This window comes from Artibeus jamaicensis, unplaced genomic scaffold (genome assembly GCF_021234435.1).
Source record: "Artibeus jamaicensis isolate MK-2021 breed Jamaican fruit bat unplaced genomic scaffold, CSHL_Jam_final scaffold_1964, whole genome shotgun sequence".
Taxonomy (NCBI): Eukaryota; Metazoa; Chordata; class Mammalia; order Chiroptera; family Phyllostomidae; genus Artibeus; species Artibeus jamaicensis.
This window is the reverse complement of record NW_026522030.1, coordinates 44,225,068-44,246,746: the sequence shown is the minus strand read 5'-3', so window position 1 is coordinate 44,246,746 and position 21,679 is coordinate 44,225,068. Positions and strand designations below refer to the sequence as shown.

At 37.9% G+C, this 21,679-nt stretch overlaps 1 protein-coding gene across 4 annotated transcripts in view; it reads right to left on the bottom strand.

Annotated features, from left to right (window-relative positions):
- IL33 (interleukin 33) overlaps positions 1-21,301 on the bottom strand; it is a 45,812-nt gene extending 24,511 nt beyond the window's left edge. Inside the window, exons 1-4 of one of the 4 annotated variants that reach the window (XM_053656532.1) lie at positions 21,258-21,299; positions 20,538-20,653; positions 11,210-11,346; positions 5,559-5,711 (exon numbers count right to left, since the gene is read on the bottom strand). The gene's annotated coding sequence lies outside the window, so the exon portion shown is untranslated. Of the gene's footprint in view, positions 1-5,558; positions 5,712-11,209; positions 11,347-20,537; positions 20,654-21,257 lie in introns of all 4 variants that reach the window. The other 3 variants (XM_037156758.2, XM_037156756.2, XM_053656533.1) reach the window with 3 other exon arrangements.
- Between the last annotated feature and the right edge of the window lie 378 nt (positions 21,302-21,679).

The window sequence follows — 21,679 nt, the reverse complement described above, 5'->3', positions numbered from 1 at the left end:
TAGATATTGAGTAAATAATCATACAAATAAATCATTTATGAACAGTGAATGATAAATAAGTATTAGGCTGGTAAAAAAAAAAGATATAGTAGAGCATACTAAGGTAGCGTGGCATTTAAGCTGTACCCAAAGGTAGCATTTTAAGCTGTACTCAAAGAACATACAGAAGGGAAGGGACAGAGAGTGGCTCCTGGGCAGAGAAAACCTCAGGGCGGAGGAGAAAGGTCCTGACAGAACTTAGTGTTTAGGGAACTAAAAGGGCCAGTGTGGCTGGAGCAGAGTGGGCAATGGGGAGAGTATAATGTAATGAAGGTAGAGATGAAAGGGGAGGTGGGGGAGGCTGCTTCCTGGAGGCTAGGAGAAGGAGCTTGGATTTTACTGAAAATGCAATGGGAATCCAAAGAAGGGTTTTAAGTAATATAGGAGGTTTTTAAGAGAGTACTCTGGCTGCCATGTGAGGAATACATGAAGGGTGGTAAGAGGGAAGAAATAAAACCATCAAGGAATCCACATTAATTCACATTCTAAATAATGGTGTTGGTGGTGATGATAATGGTGATAGCAATGACTGTGTCTTGGGCCTCTTTTGTTGGTTATTTGCTTTATATACATTATCTCTAACTGTCACCATGACCTTGGTATTTGCATATGATCATCTCTATTTTTGAGATGAGATGAAGTGTGTTGCAAAAGGCCACGTAGTTAATAAGTAGCAAAGCTAGACTCTGAACTCAACACTTATCTGGTTCTTTCAATTACTTTATGGTGCCATTAGAAGAATGAAATGGAATTGAATTCCTGGGCTTTAAATTTCATTCACTGCCTTGTTGAGGTTGTGTGCTCTGGCAGGGGCAAAGGATCTATGAGGGTATGATAGGATTGTACAAAACTGTGTGGGTACTAAAAATTTACTGGAAGAAGACAGCACCTCCAAACTGGTCTTGGCTGGTAGGAGGGAGAGGAAATGAGATATGTGGCTAAGCTTGGCAATACTATATGACTTCATTCTGGGAGATTTTTCAGGGAAGCAGAAAGGTGAGGGTGCGAGGAGAGGGTGCTCACACTGATCCTCTGCTTCCTTGGGTGTAGTGGTTTCACTTCTTCCTTGGGGGAGATCAGAATAAGTGATATGGAAGAAGGGCAGGTTGAAGTTTGGGCAGCAATGAAATACTACTCTCCCTACCCAAACTGAATCACTTCCTGTCCCCCCACTCTTCAGCACTCTGGAAGTTCCTATGTGTCACTAACCTAGACCCAGGATAGAACGTTCTGCTAGGGAGAGGAAACACTGAAAAAAGAAATCTGGCAAATCGATCTATGATGCAAGCCCTCCTGTGAGAGGAGGGTATGAATTTTTAGAGAAAGTTCCTTGTACATCTTCAGGGTCAAAAACACTTAGTTAGCATTTGTAAAGCACTTCTATGCTTTTCTATTTTTCTGGAAGCAGTCTTACCCAGTCATTTTTATAGAATGGCACTACCTGACCCTTCATACCTCTCTACCTCCACACACCACTCCTTCCATACTCTGTACATTTTAGAGCCACTGGAATGCTTACTATTCATCAACTCATCACACACGTTCACATCTCCATAACTTTGTTCAGGCTGCTCCTCTTGCTATAGATAACTCTTGTCCTTTGCTTGAAAAGCTGCCAGTCAACCCTTATAGCACAATTCAAATGCCTTTGTCTCCTCAACAACTAAAATCAAGCAGGATTTATTGCTTCCTATCATAGTTGCTTATCATATCCAATTCTGCTTGGTTCTCTGTCTCCTCTGCTGGACTGCTAGCAACTTGGGAACAAGGGTTGTACCTTCATCTTCTTTGTTTCCCAAGCAATTATTCATAACAGGCACTCTGTAGAAGTTGTGTGATTTAGATCAGTTCTTTCCAAAGCCCTGAAAACTGGATAAGGCTAGTATCACTGGACAGATGTGGACACCCTGTCCAAATCACAAAGATGTACAGATTGATGGAGCTGGACTTTATAATTGTCATTACTTCATTTTAACTACAAAAATGGTGATTTTATGTAAATCAGCCTAGTTGAATCCAGGTCTTCTCATTCTTGAGTCAATGCTGTTTTTAAAACATTTAAAGAAGCTGATTTTCTGTTTGGCCTATGGACCTGTAGTTTTAGTCTAAAGCAACTAAACATTTTGAATTATTCATTTCAATGTGTTGTTTTATTCCCTTCCAGTGCCCCTTCTCATGCCTCACATACTTTGGAGACTCAACTGTGTTTTGGACCAAGTCTTTAGTGATGTCAAAGAAGCAGAGGTACAGTAACTGACCCTCCATTCCTAAGCTTGGACCAGGATCTCTGCAGGTCTCAGTCTCCTTATTCCAAAAATGAACTGGAAGCATGAAAGACAGAGTCTCCTTATTTCTTTGACTCTCTTCCTTGTGCTACTATATGGGCTCCCAGTTAAGCCCATCCCTGCTCCCTGGGAGCACTTCAATACAAGCAGCTGCACCAGCTGCTCGCCAGCTCAAAAGATGCCACCCTTAAAGAAATGTATGAGCTTTGCCTCAGTCCTGTGGTCTCCTCCTCTTATTTCACTAATCTTACAACAGGTGAATAAAGGTAGAATTAAATAACCCGTAGTCATGTTTTAGGAGGAGGATCTGAAATCTAGATAAACCAAGGACTTGGCTGCATTTTGCCTTAAGAAAAACTACAGGGACAAGGAAATCCTATGGATGAGTGTGTGTGTGTGTGTGTGTGTGTGTGTGTGTGTGTGTGTTCAGAAAGATGTAAGTGCTAGATGAAAACAATGTGTAGGAAAGAAATAACATGGAACACATAGGTCTTTGGCTTTAGTTTAAGTCTAAAATTTAAAGTTGAGATAAATTTTTCTTTTTTAAAATATATTTATTGATTTTGCTATTACAGTTGTCCAATTTTTTCCCTTTGTCACCCACCCTCCACTGGGTACCCCCATTTTCTCCAGTAATCCCTCCCTTAGTTCATGCCCATGGATCATGCATATAAGTTCTTTGACTTCTCCATTTCCTATACTGTTCTTAACCTCCCCCTGTCTATTTTTGTACCTACCAGTTTGTACTTCTTAATCCCTGCACCTTTTATCTCATTCTCCTCCTTCCCCTTCCCAGCTGATAACCCTCCAAATGATCTTCATATCTATGGTTCTGAAATTGCTCTGCTTGTTTGCTTAGTTTGGTTTTTTAGATTCAGTTGTTGCTAGTTGTGCTTTAAAAAAAATCCCTACCTGAGGACATGCTTATTGATTTTAGAGAGGGGGAAGAGAAGAGAAAGAAGAGGGAGGGAAACATTGATCAATTGCCTCTAGTATGTGCCCTGACTGTGCACTGAACCAGCAGTGCAGGCATGTGCCCTAACCAGAAATTGAACCTTTGACCTTTCGATGACACTCCAACCAAGTGAGCCATACTGGCCAGGGTGAATTTTTAAAATTCTTTTTAATTAAGACTAGACAATATTCAAATGATGAATTTTGCAAAAAAAATTAGAAGAGTGTGAAAAAATCAATAGGAGTGCGCTGAGTTAAAAGTTTTGTGGTTTTTAAAAATTAACCATTATATAGTATTAACTCTGTGCCAAGTACTGTACTTAGTTCTAAATATATTTAACTCATTCAATTGTCATAACAACTTTGTAGGGGGCACTCTTATGTTCCTTGTTTTACAAATGAGGAAACTGAGGCACAGAGAGATCAAGTAATTTGCCCAAGTTCCCATAGCTAAAATCTCAAGCAAACATTTTTTAAATTCATGAGGTGCTCCTGAAAAGGGGTGAAGGAATCCAAACCTACTGGGCTTCAGACTTTCCTTTCTACACCAACACCCAGAGAAGTACTTCTTTATCCATGGCAGGCTTCTGCTTAAACTTTTAGAGGACAGAAAGATTTTGCTACTAAGAAAGCAAAATTAAATATTTGAAAACATGTCATGGGCCCATGCCTCCCGGATTATATGACACTGTTAGGGAGAGTGAGACAGAGGCCCAGTTCAGATACCATCAGTGGTGGCTTCTAGCTCCTGAGTAGATTTAGTAGCATTATAAGCCAAAATCATTATACTTTCTTGTTGGTAGAAGAAATTTTTTAAACTTTAAAGAAGTTGAATCCTTTTCTGAAAACAAATGTTACATAAAACCCTAAGAGATAGAAAAATTATTAATTGATAGTATGGTTTAATTTTAAACATTTTAACATTTGTTCATTATAAACTTTATTAACCAAAAAATTCTGTTTTAAGCATAATAGTATGTTAGTTACCATACCAACCCTCCTGACAAAAATAACTAAAATGCTGAGAAAAATATTTTAAAAACATCCTTTCAAACTTACTGTTGAACTGGCATGAAAGTGAAGAATGCAGTGTCTAAAAGGTTTAATCTCCAAAATATACAAAGAACTTACACGACTCCACTCTAAGAAGATATCTAACCCAATTAAAAAATGGAAAAAGGACTTGAACAGACACTTCTCCAAGGAGGACATACAGAATATCCAGAGACACATGAAGAGATGCTCAATATCGTTAGCTATCAGAGAGATGCAAATTAAAACCACAATGAGATACCACTTTACACTGGTCAGGATGGCTATCATAAATAAAGCAACAAACAACAAATGTTGGAGAGGTTGTGGGGAAAAGGGGTCCTTAGTTCACTGTTGGTGGGATTGCAGACTGATACAATCATTATGGAAAACAGTATGGAATTTTCTCAGAAAAATAAAAATCGACCTGCTTTTTGACCCAGCAATTTCACTGCTAGGATTATATCCTAAGAATCCTAAAACATCAATTTCAAAGAACCTATGCACCCCAATGTTCATAGCAGCACAATTTACAATAGCCAAGAGTTGGAAGCAACCTAGGTGCCCATTAGTAAATGAATGGATCAAAAAATTGTGGTATATATACACAATGGAATTCTATGCAGCAGAGAGAAAGAAGGAGCTACTACCCTTTGCAACAACATGGATGGAACTGGAAAGCATTATGCTGAGTGAAATAGGCCAGGTATTGAAAGACAAATACAATATGATCTCATTTTAACAGGCAGCTAAACAACAAAACAAATAAGCAAGCAGAATAAAAACAAAGACACTGAAATAGAGAACAAGTGGGCAGTGACCAGAGGGGAGAGGGAAGGGAATTTAAGGGGAAAAAGGGGGAGGGATTTGGAAAAACAAGTATGAAGGACACAGGGACAAGAACTAAGGGGGGTGGAAATGGGAGGGAGGTGGGGAGCATAGGGTTGGGGGGCTGGGATGGAAGAAATAGACAAAAAAACTGTACTTGAAAAATAACTAAATAAAATTATTTTTTTTAAAAAAGAATGCAGTGTCTAAAACACTGGGAGGCAAGCACTTTGGGCTTTTCCCTAAAGTTGTCTGCTAAGTGCTAGAGACAGGGCAGACAAGCACGTGAAGTGCAGGGGCCAGGAGGTAAGCCCCAGGTTATGGCTAAGATGGGGATTTTAATAGGAAACTGCTGCATAAACCTGGATACCCAAAGGACTAAACTCACAATGTGAGAGTGATTGACATAAATCAACCCACCTGCAGGAGGGGACTGCTAGGAAGTTTGTTTGTCTTAACTCTGGCACTAGGTAGAAAGAAGACTATTCCTCTGAGACTTGATATTCTCTTGAAAAGTCAGCTCCCACGCGGGGCTGCAGTCTGAAATCACACTACCAGTGTGCTTTCAAAAGCCTGAAATAGAGAATTTAATATAAAGTGATTATAGTTTGGTAGAGTTCCAAGACAAATGAGAAGGACAAACACAAATCTTACCTTGAGGTGCAGACCAACTCACAAAGTATTTACACAATAAAATTTCCAGGCCAAATGAGCAGTTACTTTTCAGTCACAATTCATAAAGCAAACAAGAATACTAAGTTCCATAATGAGAGCCCACAGAGGAAACAGATAGTAGAAGCTAATCTGCAAAGGCTTCCTATGTTAGAACAATCAGAAAGAACATATAAATTAACTGATTTTAATATGTTTGGTTAGGGTTCTAAGAAGATTTAAAATATCAACAAAGAACAAGTGGATTTAAAAAAATTCAAATAAACTATCTAGAAGTGAAAATACATTATTGAAATTAAAGCTCCATATGGATTGACTAAACAGCAGATCACACATAGACAAAGAGTCAGTGAGCTAGAAAATATATCTGAAGGCACTGTTTGGAATACAATCCAGAGACACATATAGATGGCAAATATGTAAAAGGGAATGAGAGATATGGAGAACAGAATAAGACAGTCTAATATGTATCTATTCAGAATTTTAGAAGGACATGGTAGAATAAAAAACAATATTTGAAAATATAAAGGCTGAGAACTTTTCAGAATTATTGAAGACCCCACCCTCAGATCCAAGAAACCCACTAAATTTCAATCAGGTTTAAAAAAGAAAGAAAGAAACCCACATCTTGATATATTAAGTATGAAATTGCAGAACATTTTAAAAAGAGAGAGAAGATTGTAACATCGGTCACTGAGGACAATAAAACTATTTGGATAAGCAAAAAGGAAAGCTTTACTGGGCATATGGATGGATATTTAAGTGTTATAGGAGCCCCAGAACCTGTGAAATGAACATCAGCTATTTGCAAAACTAGTAAAGCCCCTTGGTAGTCCACTGAGTACCATTAAAAACTGTGTAGCGGCTTAAAACTCCTTATTTTACAGATGAGGGAAGTAACACTCAGAGGAGATCTTACTCAAATCACATAGTGAGGGGGTACAGGGTAAAGCCAGGACCAGAACTCAAGTCTCCCAAATTCCAGGGTGGTAGCTGTGACTGCTTTTTAACCTGTATCGTGCTACTTTTCTTTAAAATATTATACAACAGCAAAGAGAAACAAAATGTGAAGAAAATACAGGGAACAGTTTCAGTTTATCGGGGAATTTTTTGGTATTGTCTTTATGTCCCATGTATAGAATTTAATAACTGTTTGAATACATTGTTATATAGTACAGTGTCCCATCTCTAGGAATCAATGAAACTGCTCACTTTGGGGCATGGGGTAAGGAGTATAGACTTGATTCGTTCCTTCTATCTTGTCAGATAACATGAAGGTAGAAAGGTTTTAGAAGATGGGATTAAAACTGAGTCCCAGCAAATAGTTCTGGCACAGCATTCTGCCACAGTAGAAGGAGGCAGCAGAACAAAGCTTGGAGGGAAATTCTCACCTTGGGTAAAAGCTTTGCTGAAAAATAGACCAGGAAAAAGCAGGTGCCAAGCCAGAGCATGTATATATACATCTGAGTCATAGGTCATAAATCAGCAAAACTGGAGATAAAATCTACAGTTTTAACTTAATTTACTGCTTTAGACTTGGATGCTTTGCTACCTAAAATGTTTATACCTAGATCCACAAAAGAAGACAACATGCCAGGGCAGGCAACACTGATATATCCAAATGTATCATCTCTGTTTATTCATGAACAGATAGAAATTGCATCCATGTGTGTATATGTATATTTGTAGGTAGGTGGGTATCTGTATGTATATAAGAATTACTTCTGGATTTTTTCTAATTTTCAGCAAATATAGGCCAACAAATGTGAGGGCATCTGCTATTGGCAGCAATACAATCCATCAAACCAGATTGCTTAACTGAGGATCAGAACTTGCCCATTAATGTCAGCTTTGACTCTGGGAACGGTGCCCACATTCCAAAGCCTAAAATGGTTTGATACTGGCACAATTCCAAATCCTAACAAAATGCCTATCCTAAATTCTATCAGGTGATTTACTGTTCATTTTTTAAGAGAAATAAGAGATTTCAGACTGATCTTTAGATGTGGAAGATTATCTTCAAGGTAGAGTGATACATATAACTTTAAATTAGCTCATTTGTAAAGAGGAAGGCTGACTTGGGTATATTTATCAACCACCTGAAACACTGATACAAAGAAATTAATTCCAGATTTCACACATATATTTTAAAGCCAGTGAAAGTATATCAATTTTCATTCCCAGTACGTAGGGATGTCACTAGATACTTCTGGATTCATCCTGGGAACTAGTAGATTTCATTTGAAGGCAGCTTTAAAAAACCAGGAAATAACAAGAAGAATTTCTAAAAGAATGAGAAAGATGTTTATGGAAATGGAAAAGATGGACTCTTAGTCTCTAAAATCTAGTACCAAGAAAAGGGAGACCATAGTATCAATTTAGGTATAAGATAAATGTACCAGCTTTAAAAACAACATTAAAAAAAACTTTTCTCCATAAGAATGGGAGTCAACTGCTTTGGGTTTGTAAATTGCTTAGCTATACTATGAAGACTAAAAATAAGTTTCAAAAATGCACTTTGCTTTGCCTGGACTTTCTATTTAGAGGCTTCAGACACTCAGCCAGAAGATAAGAATCATCTTTGTGCTTAATACAATAGCCAAGTGTGGAAACAGCCTAAGTGCCCATCAGTAAATGAGTGGATCAAAAAACGATGGTACATTTACACAATGAAATACTATGCAGCAGAAAGAAAGAAGTCCTACCTTTCAGGAAAGTGTGGATAGAACTGAAGATTATTATGCTAAGTGAAATAAGCCAGACAGTGAAAGACAAATACCATATGATCTCACCTATAAGTGGAACCTAATCAACAAAACAAACAAGCGAGCAAAATACAACCAGAGATATGGAAATAAAGAACAAATTGACAGTGACAGGGAGGAGGGGGGGGAATAATCAGGGAAAGAAGAAGTAGGGTCAAGGACTACGAGGTGGGGGTATATTGAATATGGGAGAGCAGGGATGGGCAGAACAGGGGAGAGCAATGGGGGAAAAATGAGAACAACTATAACTGAACACAAAAATTAATAAAATAAATAAATAAAAAGAATTATCTTTGTGCTTTAAAAAAATAGTCAACCAATCAGCATTCAGTACTTTGATGTCACATGTAGAACCTCTAGATGATCAAGTTAATCAAATGCTTGTGATACATCTCACAAAGTGTATACTTTGTTAAGTATGTTATTTGAACAGTGTTTTATTTAAGAAAATTAATGAGGATGGATTATTATTAGCTCATAATGATTCAACAATAACTTGACTAAATTTTCTTAAAGTATGTTGCATTAAAATTGTATAAAAAGTCAATTTGTGACCATGAGTTAAGAAAATAATCCTTTTTGTTCTACTATAGTATAACATTTTTTTAATTTTTAAAATTCTATTTATTTATTTTTAATGAGAGGAGAAGGGAGGGAGAAAGAGAGGGAAAGAAATATTAATTTGTTGCTTAATGCCTCCAACTGGGGACCTGGCCAAAACCTAGGCATGTGCCCTGATTAGGAACTGAACCAGTCACCTTTTGGTTCACAGGCTGGTGCTCAATCCATGAGCCACACCAGCCAAGACTGTATAACATTTTTAAAAAAGTGATTCCTGACTATTATTTTGAAACCCAAATACAATATAATGGCTTGTTTTCTTCTATAATTAATGTCGCCTTCAACTGGGGCTTGCCAGAGGAGGGCCTCAGCTCCAAAATTACAATCCTAGGGAAAAAATTTTATAAAGTGTATTTGCTAGCTAATTCAAGTCTGGGGAAAAATACTAGTTGCCCCAGTCTGACAAAATATATTTCTAGAAAAGGGTAAAGAAAATGTATACATTAAAGTTGAAGAGAACCACAATGCCTATACAAGGCACACCTGTCAGAATGGCTAAAATGAGGAAAACAGGAAAAAAAGAAGGATTTGCAAGGATTCAGGACACCTAGAATTTGTATACATGGCTGATGAGAGTGTAAATTGCTACAACCACTTTGGAAAATAATTTGGTTGTATCCACTAAAGCTGTCTTTGGCCCAGCAATTCTACTTGAAGGTATATGCTCTATAGAAAGGCATTAATATGTCACCAAAAGACATGTAAGGGAATGTTTATAGAAGTTTTAGTTATGTACTTCTAAACTGGAAACAATACAAATGTCTATCTACATTATAATAAATAAATTGTGGCACATTGAACAGAAAAGAGAGCTCAGAGGTCTGGAAATTTGTCCACTATGATATTGTTAGACAGAAGTTTTGGAGAACGAAGAGGGATGGAAGGGGGTCCATAGTACTTGCATAAATAAGCTAATTTATGAGAAATTATTATGAGAAAAAGCTTATAAATAATTTTGATTAACTGCCTCCAGCCAGGTATCTGCTTATAACAGAATAACAAGAGGTGGTCTGGAGCAAGATAAAAAACTGAATTAATAGACCTCCACTCATGCTTACATTTAGGAGGTCATGCCCTCCCTTAGAGAAGTATGCACCACCTTCTCTCACCAAATTGATATGTAATTCCCTTACCCCACCCCATAAATTATGTAAATCCTCAGGACAAAGAGACCAAGTGCCTATGCCTTTCTCACTCACCTCAGGTAGGCCTGTTCTCTTCTATGAAAATGTATCACTAATAAACTTGGCTTACATACGACCCATATTTTGCCATGTATAATGCACACCCACATTTTTAGCCCAAACTTGGAGGGAAAAAAATCTCTCATTTTAATTTTTAATTCAATTATTTATTTATATTTAAAAACTTATTTTTGTATTATAAAGAAATTTTAGCACTTATTTTTGAACATATTATGGTACAAGAAATTTTATGTAACAAATAATTACAAAACACAAGAACAGATTTTTCCCTCAAAAATGTGGGCATTATACATGGCAAAATATGGTAATAGGCTTGCTGACCTTTAATCTTTTACTGTGATATTGTTTAAACAAGATTGTTAAAGAATGTGGACAAGTAATACATAATTTATGTACAAAAGATAATGGAAAAAAGAGAAAACCTCAGGAGGCAAAATTGTGGAACTAATATATTCAGGTTAGAGGGAAATTCATGTTTGGGTATAATAAGCTCCTAAGTGAAAGAATGCAGGGGTATGGACAAAAAAAAACCAGGAGCTGTAAGAAAGCTAACCGAAAGTAATCTCACAGGGTGAGGTGATAATACATTCCTAACCATCAAGTTAAAGTGGGTAATCTCACCCGGGGCCTATAACTTCTTTTCCAAAAGGCTTTAAGCCAGCCCTGTACATTATTCTTGTGCATCAAGATTAACACACCTTTGAAATGCCAGAAGTAATACCCCTCTCAAGGGGTATTACCCCTTGGAGAGAGAGTACATAATCTTTTAAACTATCCTGTACTTTAATCCCCACCTGCTTTCTTTCACCTTTATGTAATCTTCCTTATGTTCCCTCCTTAATTCCAAAGGTATAAAGGAAACTGCAAAACTAATTCTTCAGAGCATTTGAGATCTTGCTTCTCTTCGAGATTGTTGTGTTTGACTGAAGTAAATTCTTATATTTTCTGCAGGGGTCAGGGCACATACAATAATCAACCAATGAATGCATAAATAAGTGGAATAACAAACAACGTTTCTCTCTACTTTCCCCTCTCTCTCTAAAATCAATCAATTAAAAAAAATTTTCTACAAGCTTGGGCATTCTTTTTTTTTTTTAATTAAAATTTTGGTATTCCAAGGTAACTTCATAGTTATGTTACAGAACACAGGCACCGAGGCAGGTGACCATATACTATTACCAAAAGGACCCCCTACCAGGTTCATTAGTCTGCTGCGTTAGGGAAAAAAAGGTCTCTCAATGCCAGAGATTTGTGAAAAGGAAAGGAAATGTTTATTTAAAGCTATACAGACTTAAAGTAGTGACTTAATGTCTTCATTAAAATATCAGAGTCCTTTTGGATACCCATAGATGCCCACAGTACTTCCTTCTCCCCCTGCCCTAATCTGGGGTACTGTAACTCCAGAAAAGAAGCAGACATCCATGTTTCAGGCCACTGGCACCGTCAGCTGTGTTGCCATCCAGGCAGGATCTCTAATTACTCCAAAGTCATGTGGCACCTTCTCATGGCCTACTGGCAAGTGTTCTTTCACCCTTCTTCCAGGCAAAGTCTCTCCTGCTTCCCAGGCCACTTGGCCAAAGGGAGTACCCCAAAGCCATGTGGTCTTCTTCTACCAAAGCTGGAGGAGTCCCTACTCTGGCCAAAACTGCATGGTTCTTCTCTCCACCAAAGCCTCGGGGGTCTGCACTCTGGCCAAACTGCATGGCTCTCTTTTCTCTCCACCAAAGCTGTGGGGAGGTGGGGCAGTCACCACTCTGCCCAAGCAGAGTTGTGCTTCTCTGCTAAAGCCTCATGGTGATTCTCTCTCACATGGCTGTGAGAGCCCCCATTCTGCCAAAGCTGCATGGTTCTCCTTACTCCCACAGCCGTGTGGTTCCCCTTCAAATGCCTGCTGAGTCTCGGTTTAAATCCCCACGCCAATCTTCCTTTTCAGCCCCATTTCCAACTCCTCCCACAATCAGCTACACTTGCCAGCATTCCCATATGCTTCTAGCTTTATTGGGCTGCCATTGTGAGTCTGGGCAGGCATTGCCCCATGTCATGGAGCCAATCATTTCCAAGCTCTCATGCTGGCACTGTAACTCAGGGGCCTACCTCCCAGTGACATCTTAGGTGGAAGTCACTTCCATCCCCCTGGCTCAAAGTATGGCCACAGCTATTTAACATATCTATGCAACCAGTTAAAGGTTATTAAATGACCATGCCAGAGGTTAGCTGCAAAGCTGTTGCTGTACAAAACAGCTCTCAATGGCTCTGCTCCATTTGTTCCTTCCCCCAATTCACACCTGTGGGGGGAAGGGGTGAGGACATCCTAATATTTCCTGAATAACTTGAGTTCTGGACCCCATTTCAAATCCCTTTTTGGGGCCCACCTCTTGGCTGCACTCTGTTACAGTTAATTTAGGATTTTATTTATTTATTTTTAGAGAGAAGAGAAGGGGGAGGAGAGGAAGAAAAACATTCATCAGTTGCCTCCTGCATGCCCCCAACTGGGGACCTGGCCCACCACCCAAGCATGTGCCCTGACTTGGGATATTAAGATCAATATCAAAGAGCAGCTTCAGTGTGGCAAAATTTTGGTTTCCTTCAGTCCTACCTTTGAAATTATAAATAAGTTTTACATTTCAGAAGATAAATTGGTAGACAGCTCCATATTTCATTCAGTCCTGAGAATAAGTCAGTTCAGTTAATCTGGGGAGCCTCATTTCAGGAGGTAAAATAGCATTTCTTAACTGCCATTGATAGAGCTAGCAGGCTAAGAAGTTAGATTGGTTTAGATTTGAACATAGCAGATATGCAAAACTATAAAGTTCAGTCAAACTCTTTAAGAAAGTATTGAGTCTTTGCTAGGAAATCCAAGAGAAGTAATGAGCAAAATGTTCTTATAATTGCAAAAGGTCTCAGATACACTGGAGCTGCTAGGGAAATTGTGATGATTATCCAATTTATCAGGTGTTGAAAGTGAAGGGGAATTAGATGTTAGATGTAAACTAGTATGCTAATTAAAGTGAAGCATCCAGCCAATTTCATGGGTGCACTCCCTTTGGTTCTGGCAATATCAGTGGAAATGGCAAATTAAAGTTACTCATGAAAATGGGCTGGCAGGGCACAGTTTCCCTCAAATGGCAATGAATGTAGCCCTAAAGAAAATAGGTATCTTGTTTTAATGTCATCTCACTAATATTTTTATATTTAAGAATAATGAAAACTTTGAATGGAAAATAGCTTCTCAAAGAGGATCAAAGATGCACCAAATGAAGTTGTTTGGAATTTATCTCTCTTCATGGTTCTCTTCTTTGAGTTTATTAAATATTTATTTATTTATTTATTTATTTATTTATTTATTTATTTATTTTTAGTTTAACCATTTTTATTTTATTTTTTCCTATTACTCTTTATCCCCTATACCAGAGGTGTCAAACTCATTTTCACTGGGGACCACATTAGCCTTGCGGTTGCCTTCAAAGGGCTGAATGTAATTACAACTCCTTAACAGTTAAGGGGTAGTTACATTTATACAGTTCTAAAATTATTTCGGTCCTTTGAAGGCAACTGCAAGGCTGACGTGGCCCCCAGTGAAAATGAGTTTGACACCCCTACCCTATACCCTCTTCCAACTTCACCCACCCCTCTCCCCCCATAATCACCACTGTTGTCCATGTCCATGAGTTCTTTTTCTTTTTTGCTCAATCCCTCCACCCCCAATCCTGCTCCTCCAAAAGTTATCAGCCTGTTCTCTTTCCATAAGTCTATGAGTCTGTCTCCCCTTCCCTTGGTAGTTCAGTTTGTTCATTAAATCGAGCATATTAGGGAAATTATATGGTATTTGTCTTTCTCTGAATGGCTTATTTCGCTTAGCATAATGTTTTCCAGGTTCATCCATGCTGTTACAAAGGATAAAATTTTCTTCTCTCTTTTTTTTTTTTTTACAGCCAAGTAGTATTTTGCTGTGTAAATGTAACATAGTTGTTTTATCCACTCATCTACTGATGGATACTTGAGTTGCTTCCATATCTTGGCATTTGTAAATAGTGCTGCAATGAACTTAAGGTTGCTTATATTCTTTCAACTTAGTGTCTCAGGTTTCTTTATATATATTCCCAGAAGTGGAATCTCTGAGTCATAAGGCAGTTCCATATCTGATTTTTTGAGGGAGCTCCATAGTGCTTTCCACAGTACTTTCCACAGTAGCTGCATCAGTCTGCATTCCCAACAGTGCAAAAAGGTTTCTCTTTCTCCAAACCCTCCCCAGTACTTGATGTTTTCTGATTTACTGATTATAGTCATTCAGACAGGTGTGAGATATTATCTCATTGTGGTTTTAATTTGCATTTCTCTGCTGATTAGTGAGGTTGAGCATCATTTTATATGTCTATTAGTCATCTGTATGTCTACTTTGAATAAGTGTTTATTCAGGTCCTTTGCCCATTTTTTTAATTGGATTTTTTGGGGGGTGTTGAGTTTTATAAGTTCTTTATAAATTTTCAGTATTAACCCCATATTAGATTTATCAGCAAGTACATTCCCCTATTTAGTTGGTTGTCTTTTTATTTTGCTGATGTTTTCTTTTGCAAGCTCTCTATTCTGTTTCATTGATCTGTGTGTCTGTTTTTATACGTGTACCATGTTGTTTTGACTACTATGGTCTTATAGTGTAGTTTGATATCAAGTAGCATGAGGCCTCCAACTTTGTTCTTAAGATTGCTATTGCTATTCAGTGTCTTTTGTGGTTCTCTATAAATTTTTTAAATATTTGTTCTAGTTCTCTGAGATACACCTTTGGTAGGAATTGCATTGAATCTATAGATTACTTTGGGTAGTATGGATATTTTAGTAATATTAATTCCTCCTATCTATGGACATGTTATATGCTTCCACCTATTTGTATCTTCTTCAATTTCTTCAGTATCATAATTTTCTGAGTACAGACTTTTTTACAAATAGGTGTAATCTGCATTCAGATTTCATTACAATTTCTGCTTTCGTTTTGGAAGATGTATGTTTCTAGGAATTTATCCATTTCATCCAGGTTGTTCAATTTGTTGGCATATAGTTGTTCATAATATTTTCTTACAATCCTTTGTATTTTTTTTTGTTGACAGTTATTTCTTGGTTGCAGGTCCTCGCTTTTCATCACTTTGAATATTTCATGCCACTCCCTTCTGGCCTGAAATGTTTCTGTTGAGAAGTCAGATGACAGTCTAAATGGGAACTACCTTGTAGGTAACTACTTTTCTCATGAAGCTTTTAAGACTCTCTCTTCTTTAAGCTTTGCCATTTTAATATGCTGTGTCTTGGTGTGGGCTTCTTTGGATCCATCTTGTTTGGAATTCTCTATATTCCCTGAACTTGTGTGTCTTTTTCCTTCACTAGGCTAAGGAAGTTTTCAGTCATTATTTTTTCAAATAGGTACCAATCCCTTGTTCACTCTTTCTCCCTCTAGTATTCTTATGATGGAGATGTTATTTTGCTTTATGTTTTCCCAAAGTTTCCTTAAACTCTTTTCATTTCTCAAAATTCTTTTTTCTTTTTGCTGCTCTGCTTGAGTGCTTTTTTTTTTTTTTACCTTGTCTGCCAAATCACTGGTTTGATCCTCTACTTCATCTAACCCACTGTTTATTTCTTCTAGTGTATTATTTATTTCAGATATTTCATTCTTTATTTGTGACTGATCATTTTTTAATGATTTCTGTCTCTTTTCTTGCTGTTGAGCATCCTTAAAATCATTACTTTAAACTCTATCTGATAAATTGCTTTGGCTGCCTCTTTGGTTTTGTTTCTATTTATTAAGTAGATCTGCAAAGACTCTGGGGCAGTCCTATTTCAGATGCTGCCTGTGACTGGCCCTGGATAACCTTTTAGAGCTATCTGTGTTCCACAGCTTGTGGCTCTCTCTGCTGGGCCTGGGTATGTTCAGAAAGAGTAGGGCCGTGCATCATGGCTGGCTTTTACCAACTTTAGGCCTGGGGGAAGATTAGCTAAAGTCTCAGAGCTCCCACAGATCTGCCTCCACCTGCAGGCTTTTTGCTAGGCTTTATCACTGAAAGTGTCTAGGTGTAATCCTTAGCAGCTGGAGTTAAGCTCCACAGTGTAGGGCAAGAGAGATTTCTTTTTTTTTTTTTAATATGAAAAATAAGCATTTATTGAAAAAATATAAAATACAAGAAATATTGTGCATAGAACAATGATTCCTCAGTCTCCTTCCAAGAAGACACCATGGGATCTCCCACAGTTCTCCCAATTGCTAGCATGTGCCCTGTCTTATTATCCTGCATCTCACTGGCAGTCTAATCCCTCTTCCCTTTCAAAGGTGATTTTAGTTTTGGGAACAGCCAGAAGTTGCAGGTTGCCAAATTTGAGCTGTAGAGGTGCTGAGTCATTTGGGTGATTTCATGTTTCACCACAAAACTCTGCATGAGACATGGTGCATGATCAGGTACATTGTTATGATGAAGCTGCCAGTCACCAGTTGCCCAGAGCTACAGCCTTCTGAGTCTTCCAAATAATTTTCATGGAGGACTGTTCCAGCTTAATGCAATATTTGATGTAGATTTGTTGCTCTACTGGCTCAGTCATTTTGAATGCTTTGGTCTCAGAGTACACATAGTTGTTTTCTCCACTCATCTATTGATGGACACTTGTGCTGTTAAACTCGAAATAGATTAAAGACAAATATTATATCAAAAACCATATAAATCCTAGAAGAAAACAACCAGTAAAATCTCAGACATTGCTCACAGCAATATTTTACCAGATATATCTCCCCAGGCAAGGGAAACAAAAGAAAAAATAAACAAATGGGACTTCATCATAGAAAAAAGTTTTTGCACAGCAAAGGAAATCATCAACAATAAAAAGACAAGCCACAGAGTGGGAGATTATATTTGCCAAAACACCTGAGAAGGGGTTGATATTCAAAATCTATAATGAGCTTATAAAACTCAACAACAATAAAACAAACAATCTAATTAAAAAATGAACAAACAATATGAATAGACACCTCTCCAAAGAGAGATTTCTATAGTTTGCAAGTGCTAGTGCTCCCCACCCCACAGCTGATTCTCTGTGGAGGGGAGTGCTCTGCCTGAGAAAGATGACTTGCAGCATGGGGAATGACTGAGCATAGGAATCATCATGGCTGTCCTGTTAGCTCTCTCCCCAAAGCCACCAATCCCACTCTCCTCACATGGCTCTAGTCTGCTCTGCCCTCCCTCTGCTAGAGCCCAGGCTAGGTGTCTACAAACAAAATTGTGTATGTTGGCCCTTTAAGAGGCTCTCTGTGTCCCTAGCCATCTCTCCCTGGCAGACAAAAAGTCTGCTACTTTTTAAAGCTGGATGTTATTTAGGTTCCTTTCTCTGTTCTAGTGCTCTAGTCTGTGGAGCCTAGCTTGGGGTGTAGAACCCACACATTTTAGGGGGAACCCCCCACACTTGGCCACTGAAATATTCCTCTGGAACTTCAGCTGCCACCGGTGGGAGCCCAGCTAACCTATTTGTACCTCTGTACTTCCTACTAGTCTTGTTGTGGTGATGTGGTTTCTTCCATACATCCTTGGTTACAAGGCTTCTCTCCAGCTAGTGTTCAAATGGTCATCCCATATGATTTTTCTTTAATTTACTTGTAATTCTAATTTGGTCCTGCAAAGAAGTTATTGTAGCTTCTGCCTACTCCACCACATCTTGGATCTTCCCTCTTTATGGTTCTTTTTCCTTCATGGAACTAGAATCTGGGTTTTACTCTCTGGTCTACAATTAATTGATTATATCATCTTGGGTTAGTACAATCTTTCCAAATTTCACTGTTTAATTTTATAAATGGAGAAAACAATATTTATCTCACTGAGGTTCTGTAAAAATTAAATGGGATAATGTGGGAAATGTATCTCACATTTAGTACCTGTTCAGTGATTAATAACAGTTACTATTAATGACTGCTTCTGACTTGCTTTACCTTCATAATCATCACAGCACCCCCTAGTGCAGGTGGTTTGTTATTGTTTTATTTGTTCTACATTTAGCACCAGAGAAAAAACTTCAGGCTCAGGAAAGTTAAGTAAAACTGAAATGATCTAGCTAGGCAATGATAGATGATGGATTTGAGGACTGTCTGACTCTAAAAATTTGTGCTTTTACTGTTATGCTACATTGCACTCTTCACTTAAAGCAACAACAAAACAAAACCCTTCACAGATATAGCATGATCTATCAAAAACAACAAGGCCATTATATGAATCTTGTCAGGAGTCTGCTACAGAGAGGAAGTACCCCAACCTCCTTACTTCCCATTACCCACCCCCCAATGAACTTTGCCTGTCCTCTAAGGCCATGCATGTCCCTTTAAAGGTTCCTCTTGCATGTAAATGCCAGCACCAGAGGACCCAGAAGGAAACCAAAAAGAGGATACAGGCTCCATGATTTGCTAAAGTTCTTGAACCAAGCATCCTTTTAGTTTTGGACAGAATTAAGGTTTCTTTCTGTTGTTCAAGATTATTTTTGGTCTTAATGTTTCTAAATGCCCCTACTGCTAACTGATATAATAAAGGTAAATAATGACTAACATTCTCAGTTTCCACTGTGTGTGCCAAAATTTCAACTTGTTAAATGCGAGATACATTGATATTGACATAGTCACACTTTTCTCTTCAAAAAAGACCTCATGATATCAGATTTACTAGCATAACATTTCCCTGATGTGTATTTTTTCTTCCCCTGATGCTGCTGGCAAATCCCACTCTCCTACACCCCTGCACCAGCCTCCCAGCCACATCCTCCCACCCCTGCAGTATTTTCTTAAAATGATTTAATTCATCCATGGATCAGAACTTCTTACCACTGAAGCTCAGGCAGATTCCCTGAAGTTAGTTGCCATCTCTGCTTCTTTAACTTTCTATAGACCCTGGCCAGGAGTGGCAGCTCCCATTTCTCAACTTCCTCCATTACTTTCAATCCTATTTCAACCCCTAAGTGAAAGTTTCCCTCAGAATTCTTCCCTGGGTATAAATGGGAAAGGGAAATTGATACATTCTGCTGTCGATATTGTGAGTTAATGATGGGAAAGAGAGAAATAACTAGGTCAATGCATTGCTGAGAAAATGAATTATTCAGCCACCAGTCAAGGATTAGTAAAAAATCCAGGACTCTTTCAAAAAACACACAAAACGTAAAATTTGAGCAGCAGAGAGTGATACATGTGCAGAGTTCTTCATTATTTAAAGTATTCTACCAAAATATGTGATTCAGTTCTAGCACCTCAAACTTTTGGAAGCAGAGAATTCTGAATTTTTCTGAACACAGAGCTGTGCCTTTTCAGGTTTGAAATTAAAAAGAAACATCAAGTGTTTGAAAGATGAAGTGAAAAGCAATAGGCTAGGATGTTGGGAACAGCATCCATGGTGGCGTACAGGTATGATTCAAGTGGAAGCACAGTGCTGAGGAGGGAGTCAGAAAGATTCATCTGGTTCTCCTCCTCAACATTCCACTCTCAAGTCTCCAAAGACCTTCTGCAGGTCTTTGTGTGCAGCCACCACACTTTGGGATTTTGTGCCATCTTCTTTATTAAAATAGTCTGGAGGCATATATTCATGCATGGAAAGATAAGGCAGAGAAAATGTCAAGAAGAAAAAGAATGCTATGAGATAGCAAGAAATAAAGCGGGCTATAAGAACTTTAAAAGAAAATCTTTAAGAAAAGCAGCAAAAGTAATGAATTTTTACATTTACCCATTTTGGATTTCAATTGCTTATTTTTTTTCCACAAATGGTTTATTTTTTAGCAGATGGTTTTGAGGGAATAGCACCGAAACAGTTGTAAGTTTGTCTTAGATGAGATTTAGGAGTATGAAATAGAATTATCAACTTCCTTTGTGAAGTTTTATGATGCAGGGGAGAGACATTTACTATAAAAACTATTAGACTCTACTTTAGCAACTAGTTTATTTTCCAAACCATCTAGAGAAAACTAAAATAAAAGTGTAAGTTAGTAGTAACTATCATCAACAATTTATACTGTGATTTGCAATAATAATATCAAATCAGCTTAATTTATTCTATCAAATAAAAAACAGTTCTTCATGATTTCCAAGGTCTTATTTTGCAAAACCTGACAAAAGTCTGTTAGAATAGTGATTTTATTCTTACCTTGTAATCTCGTTTTGATTTTTCCCCTGAAAAGTTGCAGCTCTGTATTCAGGGCTTGCATCTTCTATTTATTACTCAACATTTGGATGAGAACCAAACGGCTGCAAAGAGGATATCTGAGTGGGCGAGATTTTTGGTTTTGAATTACATGTAAAGAGGCAATAGAATGGACAATTCTGTCAACAACTGAGAAGCCCGGCTTTCTCCCCACCTTCATCTTAAAATTACTCCAGCAAATAATGGATTTTATATTCTGTGGGATATTTTTTCTTTCAGCTCACATCAAAATCATCTCACATGTAACCCACACCCCATCTCCAATTCACAACCTTCCTCTTTCCCCCCACATTCCCACATTTCAACTTGGCTCGCTTCAGAGTTAAACTTCACAACATCATATTCAGGATGTTTACTTTGAAACTCTTTGTCATTTGTATTTTCACTTTTGGCAATCAGCTTCTGTATTTACAACCTTCACTAAGAGGTCAGTTTATTCTTTCAAACACCTTTATACAGAATCAGCCTCAACTACAAATCAGAAATATGCAGCTCATTTGCAAATAAAAGTTCTCAGACACTCCATGCATTTCAGTACACCTGACCTGCCTCTCTGCTCCCCATTGTCCCCCCCATTCTTCCACTTATCCCAAAAATATCACAGGAGATACTGCTTTTTGTTGCCAAAGCAAATTCTAAACTATAGATTCCAGCTCTTCTTACCTTGTGAGAAATTTTGCTCCTACATGCCCTCTCTCCCTCTTTTGGCATCTGTAATATAACCATAGCAGAAAACAAAGGGGTGAAAAGATGTTTTTTAAAAAACTTGAGCTGTTTCTGCATCATAAAATCACACATCAGAAGGAAGATTGCTCTTGTACTTAGGTAGATATTGTAATGGGGCTGTTTGTTAAATACACATAGGCTTAGCAAGCCCCCACAACCGTCCAACCCACACATTTAAAAGGGTGGACTTAAAACAAAGGGGTAGAAAAAATGTTCTGTAAAGTTAAATAACAGGAATCTTTTAGTTTGACTCCTGGCATACCAAGAAATAGAAACTTAGGCTTCTGGAATCCATGGAAAAGTGAAGATTTGATAGCAACAAGTAACCGGGCAGGAATTGGGAGACTGTGGCAGAATAC